Source organism: Biomphalaria glabrata, chromosome 13 (assembly GCF_947242115.1).
Source record: "Biomphalaria glabrata chromosome 13, xgBioGlab47.1, whole genome shotgun sequence".
Classification (NCBI taxonomy): Eukaryota; Metazoa; Mollusca; class Gastropoda; family Planorbidae; genus Biomphalaria; species Biomphalaria glabrata.
The window spans coordinates 4,845,461-4,854,895 of record NC_074723.1 but is presented as its reverse complement, the minus strand read 5'-3'; the positions used below and the strand labels follow the sequence as shown (position 1 = coordinate 4,854,895).

General features: G+C 34.2%; 1 long non-coding RNA gene across 1 annotated transcript; it reads left to right on the top strand.

Annotated features, from left to right (window-relative positions):
- Positions 1-1,233: 1,233 nt before the first annotated feature.
- On the top strand, positions 1,234-8,235 carry LOC106067708 (uncharacterized). The gene is made up of 4 exons (XR_001217768.2): positions 1,234-1,397; positions 2,227-2,294; positions 6,472-6,732; positions 8,086-8,235. It is a non-coding gene; the product is annotated as an uncharacterized LOC106067708 (long non-coding RNA).
- The last annotated feature ends 1,200 nt before the right edge of the window (positions 8,236-9,435 follow it).

The following is a 9,435-nucleotide window of genomic DNA, read 5'->3' as shown; positions in this document are numbered from 1 at the left end:
TATAATAAAGCCCTAGTGAATCTGTTCCATTTGACTGGTGTATGTTTTTCAGTAACGTGGTTGTGACATGTGTATTCTAAATTTAAATGACCCCTGAATCAAAAAAATGTTGGGCTCCATTGGTCAAGTGTTATAAATTGTTCTTGCTTGATTTCACCTTGGCAGTTTAATAATTTGGTGAGTTTATTTCCATTATCTCAATTAGTGGGGGGCCAAATGGCTTCTAAACCAAGGGGTCTCATGTGAAGACTGGGATTTTGAATTTTCCTTAAGCTGTTTGAAACTTTTGTGCACTTTCTAAGTCCATATATATTATTTGTCACTGTTAAATAATTCTTGGAGGCCCCAATCCATAGCTTATGTTGGCTACAGATAAACCCAGCCCTACTTAGAACCATCAAGACTGCAGTCTGATGTGCCTACCACATGGCTAGGCAGCCATGCGTCTCCTTTTGACAAAATAATGGACGCACACATAACACGTTGAAAGAAGTTTTGTTAATGAAGAATATTTTAACGGGTTTATCTGTGCTATGTGCAAAATGGGGTGAGTCTATTGTATAGAATCTGTGTTGTAAGATAGGATGAATTTTGTGTTTATTTGTTGAGCCATTGGTTTGTTTTTTAGAGTGGAGTTGTGGTTCTTTGCACAATATGGTTGTTGGCCAGAACTTTATAATCTATATAAGATTCAGTTTTCTAGTTTGTAGATCAAGTATTTCAGCCTGTGATTGTTTAGCTTACAATTTATTTTCCTTATCTTATTCAATATCTATTTATTCTTTTTGAACCTATTCCTGATAGGCAAAGCATTATTTTGTTGATAAAGCCTATAATCTATATCAGGAGGTCAGAGCACCTTTCTCTTTGTGTTTCTTTGAGCATTGTATTTTTATGGTATTTGCTAGATCTCTCTCTACATATACATATATACAGTGCTTTTTGTAAAAGAAAATAGGTGCCGGTACTCAGTGATGGATTGCCTAACCTTTAACTACCAGTTTGCACCTCAAATAATTAACTAACTTAAATAGTTTTATTATTACTTTATTTAGCAGTTTCACATTTTATATATATATTGATTCTTATTGCGTGCAACTTTAAACAATTTTCAATGTTATTATCTAATAATATAATAAATTAATGATAAATGTTAAAATACAAGAAAAGTAATAATTTTTCCCCACATTCTTCTTCTTCTTCTAGCCAGCTTAATCGCTTCTGAGCTGTGAGCTCTTTTGCAGACTGTGCCAAGGAAAAAAAGTGTGCTGTTTTCTTCAGTTGTTCAGCACTGCCGTACAGGCTGTTGGTTATGTTGAGCTGTAGTGGAAGTAGGTCTGCCTAACGTGGATTAGGAAGGGACATTCAAAGAGGATCTGTTTAACGGTTTCATAAAGGTAGGCACAATGTCTACAAAGGGGGAGTTGTGTGAAATTTATTTTGTTCAGATGGCAATTTAACAGAGGTGTGTGTCCTGTTCTTAGTTGGAATATTGTAGATTGTTCTTTGCGGGAGAGGAAGTTAATACTGTCCAGTTTGTTAGACATAGTCATTTCTTTGTATATGGCTCTGGCTGTGTTTCCCGATGCCCATTGGTTGAGCCACTCCTCTTTGTAAGCCGTACAAGTGTGACTTGTCACAAAAAAAAAGCATTGCATATATATATGGCTCCTCCTGTCTAGGAAGCCAATATATGTGGACTAGCAGTTTTAGGGCAGCTTCTTTGTCTTTCATTTCCTTGCTTCTCTGCAAGGATTGTACAGTATGCACAGTCTTTCTCCATGCTGTCTGGTCTTGGGCTGTTTCCTCCCACATACTTTCATTGATATCTGTGGTTCTATTATCTTGCTTGCTGACATCTCTATAGGTATAGTCTTGAGCAGTCTTTGGGTCTGACTACCTCTACAATTTAGTATGGAGGTGAGATGTCCATAGTCTTCTCTGTGCATATTGTCCAATTTCAGAATGTCCTGATTGGAGACACAATCCCTCTAGAAAATTCACACTATATGTTTATTGTTTTTAAAAAGATTGAAAGATAAGGTTCTAATAATCATAATAGTTATAATAATAACAATAATAAACATAGATCTCTCTCTCTATATATGTTAATATAGCACACACATATATATATATATATATATATATATATATATATATATATATATATAATTATGGTGTTTTTGTGGTTGGTCAATCCTTAAAATTCTTTTTTTTCTCTTTCAGCCAGCTAGGTTGCCACTGTGACATGGCTTCAGTCATACAGTTAGGTTGCCTTTTTGTACTGCTGTTTGGTAGGTTTTATCTTGAATATTGTAAATGTAACCTTAAGAAAAATTAAATAATAAAATCCATTATTTTCAATTACCATATAAAAAGTGTTTAACTGAACTCATTAACATTTTAAACCAGATTAAAAAAGGAAATGTTTTTCTTTATTTGTTTAAAAAAAAGTAGATGTATTGTTTTTGACAAATTATATATAACTTTATTCCATATCTTAATATGTATACATAATTAGGCAAGATTAAATGAACAACTTCAATGAAAGGATCAAAATAGTTATTATTATTATAGGGGAATCAACAGTTTTATTGCTTTCCTAGTTTACTGTCTACTTTATTATTTACAAAGCTATTATCAACTCACTCTGCCTGTCTGGGTGGAATCTTATGCATGATATTTCTCCAACTTTTCATTCTTGGATCAAGTTGAAAGGTTGCACAATTATTCATTGTCCCAAACACCACATGAATCAATTGAAAAATTTGTATATTGTTTTATCAATAAGTTATAAATAATTCATTTTGTTTTGTATGGAGACAGTAGGGCCTACTAGCTGAGATAAGTTTTATGTAGAGAATTAGGTGATTGGCAAAAACGTTAAAACTGACAATTAACAATTAAAACTTTCTATTTTTAGCTGGATAGTTCAGTTGCTAGCATGTCAGTATTCTATCACTGAGGCTTGAGTGAAAATTTAGACTCGAAGAAATAAAAAAAAATTGTTTTTCATAAGGCAACATGGAAACCTTCTCCCACAAAGCCCTCCCCCACTCCCAGCCCAGTTGCCCACAAAAGTGATTGGACCATAACTCACTGAGTATTAGCACGAAAGCTGCGCTAAACAAAAAAAAATTAATAATATTTCCAATCGGACAAATTTATTATTGTCAGTCAGGTTTTATTAGAAATTTATTACATTAATGATTCAAAATAATTGATGGCATATATGGTTTATAAGCTTCATTTAAAAATAAAAAATTATTATTTAAAAAAATATTTTACTTGTTCCTTTCAATATCTAATTAAATTAAATTATAGCTTTATATAGCGCCACTTTCATGCTTCAAAGTGCTTCAGTTCAATCTCATTTGTGAGACCAGTGGGGGAGGCAGTATTTGGAAGAAGGTTTTTCCCTGCTGCCTTTAGGCACTCAGTAAACACAACTCTGCTTGATTCGGCTGTGAACTTCGAGCCCCCTTGATAGGTAGCCAAGCCAAGGCAAGTTCAAGCGTACTTAGCCTCTTGAAAACACATCCCACTACTATACTTTGTAGCTCTGTGTTTTTTCTACATTTAAAAATTGATTTTTCGGGTGTCGAACCTCAAGCCCCTTCATAGGTAGTCAAGCCAAGCCAAGTGAACTTAGCCTCTGATTTTAGATAAAAGTTTTTTTTTATTACAAATATATATTATGTTAGTATTCTGTTCTTCAAGAGAAATAGAGAATTTTTTAATTGTTAAAATCATCTACCCTTTCATAAAAATTAGAGATTTGATTGGTCTGAGATGTCATGGGTTTAAATAGAGTCCTTCAGTTATGGACTAAAACTGCTATCTACTTGTCCATTAACCTAGTTAATTTTATATATTCTCCCTGATGCATTCTACATATCTTCTATCTTTTCAGAAACTTTAGCTTCTAATTCTTGTTACTTCTATTTTGTTAAGTTTCTACCTGGTCTTTGGACAGTTCAGTCTCAAATAGTTTCATCCCAAGAAATGAGCAAATGAGCTAATGAGCAAATGTCTGATTCATGGACACCAATGCTTTTGCCAAGTGAAAGGAATTCGTGGAAGCCCCTCAGCTTTGCCCATCTTTGTATGCTAAATTCTAATCATTTAGTACTAATGCAATTAGCAGAAAAAAAAATTAATAAAGGAATAGACTTCCAAGAGGCAGAGTTATACAAAGAAAAAGTAGCAATTTAGAATAATTTCTAGATCTGACTAAATTAAATGCCAGAATAGTATATAGGATATTAACCTAAGAGTTAACAGGAGAGTGAAAAATACCAATAAGCAAATCTAGGTAAGGAGAAAGACAGTCAACAAATCTTGCAAGGTGCCCCATCGGTCCAACAGACTAAGGGATAGGTGAAAGGTGAAGGTGTGGTGAAGGTATTGTCACAAGAATATACATTTAAAAGAAAATAAATATTCCCATTTGACTAGAGCAACACCATAAGTGAAATCACAAAACTTAGAAACATTTTAGGACAAGAGACTAAAATGTAATCAGCAATAATACATAAAACACTGTAACATAATTTACAAATACAAATCCAAAATCAAATAAATGCTCAGTAAGACACTAAGGTAAAGATACATTTCTTGTTCCTTATGCTAGGACAAATTACTTCAAGTGCTCCCTCTTCCTTAGTGCCATTAGAGCATGGAATTGGTTGCCTGAATCAGCCAGAAATGAGTTTCAGCCTCTAATTTTTAGATTAACACATGGATATATGTAGGATGCAATTATCTTCTATTGATAATAATAATAATAATATAGTTTTTATATAGCGCTAATTTCATGCTTATAGCATGCTCAGAGTGCTATGGTCCAACCTCATTTGTGGGGGGGTATCTGGGAGAAGGTTTTCCACGTTGCCCTTAGACGCTCAGTAAACACAACTCTGCCCGAGTCAGATGTTGAACCTCAAGCCTCCTTCATAGGTGATAAGGAATGTCTGTAATTTATATATAATAAGATAAGATAAAAATTACAGTAGCCTAGTTGTCAGTAGGCTAGATTAAAAAACAACAACACTAGTTTGGGAGTGCAGATGTAGGCTCAAATAACAGTAGGCTAAATTAAAAAAACAACAAAACAATTAGTTTGGCAGAAGCAGATGGAGGCTCATGCAGAATAAACATGGAAATGTTTCTTTTCATCACCTCACTTACTTACTTAATCCCGTGTACTCCCAGGGGAGCATAGGGCAGCATCCACACCTCTCCACTGAACTCGGTTCTGAGCAGCTTTCTTCATTTGCTCCCATGTCATCACCTAGTTCTATCATTTACCAATTAACATTGAATATGTTTTTTTTTTGTTTAAAAATTTCCTTGTATATAGCTTAGTGACATGCTCAATGCTGTATTGTAAGAACTATTTTGTTGACGTATGGTGTATATGAGAGAAGGTTTCCATTTTCAGCAATCTTAAATCTGCTTTGAGTCAAGATTCAAACAACATATTTTGTTTTGCCACTCATCTCATTTTGAGATGCACCAGAAGACTTTATATGTCTTGCTTATGGTGTTGACTTGAAACAAAATTAACACATTTTATGTCCTTTTATGTCATTGTATAAAAACAATCAAATATTTTTAAAATTCTTTAAAAAAAAAAAGCCTATCTAAGGGAAATAATTAAACACTTAATGTAGAAGTTATTTCCCTTATTCGACATCAGACCTCCCTGCTCCCCCCCCCCCCCCCCCCCCCCCCCCAAAAAAAAAATGGATTATGAATAATTAATTGACTAACTGGTTAATTTTTTCATTAATTAATTTGAGCTTGATCCAAGAAAAGGTGTGGGAGAAACAGCGTGTTCAATTATTTAAGGGGATGAAACCCTACACATTAAGTCATAACTGTGAATACTGAAGGATTACTTTCCCTTGTTGGTATCAAACAAAATAATTAATTACCAGTAATTAAATGACTAATTGGTCAATTTTTATTTTTATTGATCCAAGTCTTGTCTATGCCGATGAGTAATTGTGCACAGACAGACAGAGTGAGCTGATACAAGTTTTGTAAAAACTTAGAAATCATAGTATTTTTGTTAACAATGCATGAAAAATAATACTAATATTATAGATATATTTTTTTAAATTATTAAATTTATAAAAGTTACTACATTTTTTAACAACACTGTAGTAGCTGAAAGTATGGTACACTGGCCATATTCGTCTAAAAAAACAACATGGTTTCTCGAAAACTCTTGGCCCTTGGTACATGTCATGGAAATTTTAAAGGCCCCAAAAAATTGGGCACTACAAGGAAAGATATAACTTGGTTAAACGAATGCTAGTAGACATATTTTTAAAAAATCTTTATTGAAAGTTGCTAGATTAGTCTGTCTTTTTAACTTTTTTCCCATAGCACCTTGAGACAAAATTATGCTTGTTGATGGTGCTATATATTATTATTAATATGATTATTATCTTGTAATTTCAGGCCAATCTGTTCTGGCACATTTTTATTATAGCATACCCCTCAATTATGCATTGCATAGAAAACTATCGATTGACAGTAGGGCAAGAGCTTCATATTATAGACCATATACACATAGACATAGAAAAAATTTTGACCTTAGAATGGAAGAAGGGACAGAAGTTAGACTGCGTTGCTCTAGGAAAGATACAATTATTTGGAAGTTCTATGACAGAGAGTTATCACGTTGTGATCAAGATCATTGTGAAAACTTGGAAAGAAAAGGTTTGTAAAAATATAGGCTAGTACCTTTCCTAAGGCTTTGACAACTAAAAATTGTAAAATAGCCAATTAGAGCTAAATAATAACTTCTATATTTGTTTTTAATAAGAAAATGTTTAAAAGTAAAATGAAAATAAATATACATTTAGGGTACTTATTTAAATCTTGCATGTCTGGGAGGGGGGGGGGAGAGAAGAGCCACACCTCTTCACCTAACTCTGACCTGAGCAGCTTTCTTCATCTGCTTTCCTAAGCATCTCCTTCCTTGAGTTTCAATCAAGTTTTTGACTTGCAACATTTGTAGGTTTTTTTTTTTTTTTTCAAGATTTTTCCTATCCATTTTCACTTTCTTTTTTGGATCTTTTGATAATAGTTGTCTGATTGGTTGACTCCCAAATGTTGACAGTAGATATTTTTTTTCCCCCGCCCCCAACTCCCAGAGTTCCCCAACAAAATAGAGTGGACACAATAGCGAGGAAAAAATTTTGCAAGAAATACTTGATAGAGTAAAATATGAATAGAGCAGCTATTTTTGAAAAATTATAATGCTATAATTATTTTTCAGTCAATTTAGATGAAACTCTAAAGATATTTTAAAATATAAATATGCAAATATTATGCAATAATAATTGTAAGCTAAAATTGAGTAATTTCTAAATATATCATTTTTTTTACATTGCAAAAGTGCACGTCAAAAACATGCAAAGATACGTCCATACCTGTCAGATTTACCCAGGCCACACCACACACACACATCAATGTTGAGGCAAGAGTTGCCCTGGTTTGATCTAAGATAGATATTGCAGATTATCAAGATTTGTGATTATACTATAACACACATGAGTAACACACACATCATCATTTACCTAACCCTTGAATGGGGGTCACTACATGCATTTGAAACATTGGTGAAAAAAAAATTATATACATTTTAAAAAGTACTCTCTTTCTCTGCAAATATGGCATAATTTTAGATCTAGTAATATTCTAACAAAAAATGCTACCCAGGGCCTATACTTATTGAAATTCAGTACTTTTATACACATCATATACAAGTCCATGCAATTTTGTCTTGCACTATTTTGTCATGAAATTTTGTCCACGCTATTTTGTTGGGTCATCAAGTCCAAGTATCCAGGGTAGACATCTATTGGAGAAGGTCATACATGTTTATGTGGCTCTTCATGTCTGGGGATCATGTTGGGAACCCACTAAATGGTATTCTTAAAAATTGGGATCTGTATGTAGATATGTAGACAGCATAAAAGATTCATAGATAGAGTTCTCATTAGGCATTGTCTACATTGTTTAATAGATACCCAAGTTTCTTATTGGAAAAAATCTACTTTGTTTCAGATTATGTGGCTACTGTTGTGGGCAAACAGTCTGGATGGAATTTTCAATTCCTTACAGTAGAAATGGTGTTTCATGCCAATCGCTCAGTCCATATATATTGTTTAGATAATTCGAATTCTTGGCCATCTATAGAATCATGGTTTGTGTTTGTATCAAGTAAGTTACCTAAAACATAAGAGCATTCATTATATTTGTAAATATATATATATTCTAACAGAGAAAGAACTTACACAAAATACAATTTTAAACAAAACCTTTTCTCTAATCAATAAACTAGAGTAACAAAAAAGTAAAGTTCACCTTTCAGACCATGTTGTCTATAGGGTAGATGTTAAGTTCATCTGTTGTTTGGCTAACGGTTAACGAGCAGGATGCTGTTAATTCCCCAACTAAAGTCAGGTGCCCATTAGAGTTGGGTGGACTCAGGGGCACCCTAAAAATCTCAAAGCTGAAAATCCCAGTCTTACCAATATTCGAACCAAGCACCCCAGGTTCAGAATCCAAGTGCTTAACCACTCGACCATCATAATGAGTAAATATTATTTCTGAAAAGGTTGACTTTCTCTTTCCAATTGTTTTATGAAAAAAAAAACAAAGATAACAATTAGAGTAATGTGTTTTCATATAACTAAGATACAATTCATGAAGGCTCCACCCCTGGGGCAATGCAGGTAAATAAGATGCAACTCCTGGGACAATGCTGATAAATATGATACAACTCCCAAAGGGCCCACCCCTGGGACAATGCTGGTAAATAAGATACAATTCCTGAGGACTCCCTATCCCTCCGGGACAATGCTGGTAAGTAAGATATAACTCCTGAATGGGCCTACTCCTGGGACAATGCAGGTGAATAAGATACAACTCCTGAAGGGCCCACTCCTGGGACAATGCAGGTAAATAAGATACAACTCCCTATCCCTCTGGGACAATGCAGGTGAATAAGATACAACTCCTGAAGGGCCCACTCCTGGGACAATGCAGGTAAATAAGATACAACTCCTGAAGGGCCCACTCCTGGGATAATGCAGGTAAATGAGATACAACTCCTGAAGGGCCCACCCCTGGGACAATGCTGGTAAATAAGATTCAACTTTTGAAGAGCCCACTCCTGGAACAAAGCTGGTAAATAAGATACAACTCATGAAGGGCCAACTCCTGGGACAATGCTGGTAAAGAGACAGGTTTTAATATTTTCATCATAAATATCAAAAGCTATGAACTACTGCCTATCAACAGCCACAATGGTAGAGAGGCTAAGTACGATTGAACTTTGTTTAGCTTTGCTACATATGAAAGTGGGCTTTAGGTTTGACACCTGAGTTGAGTTTACTGGTGCCTAAAGGCAGC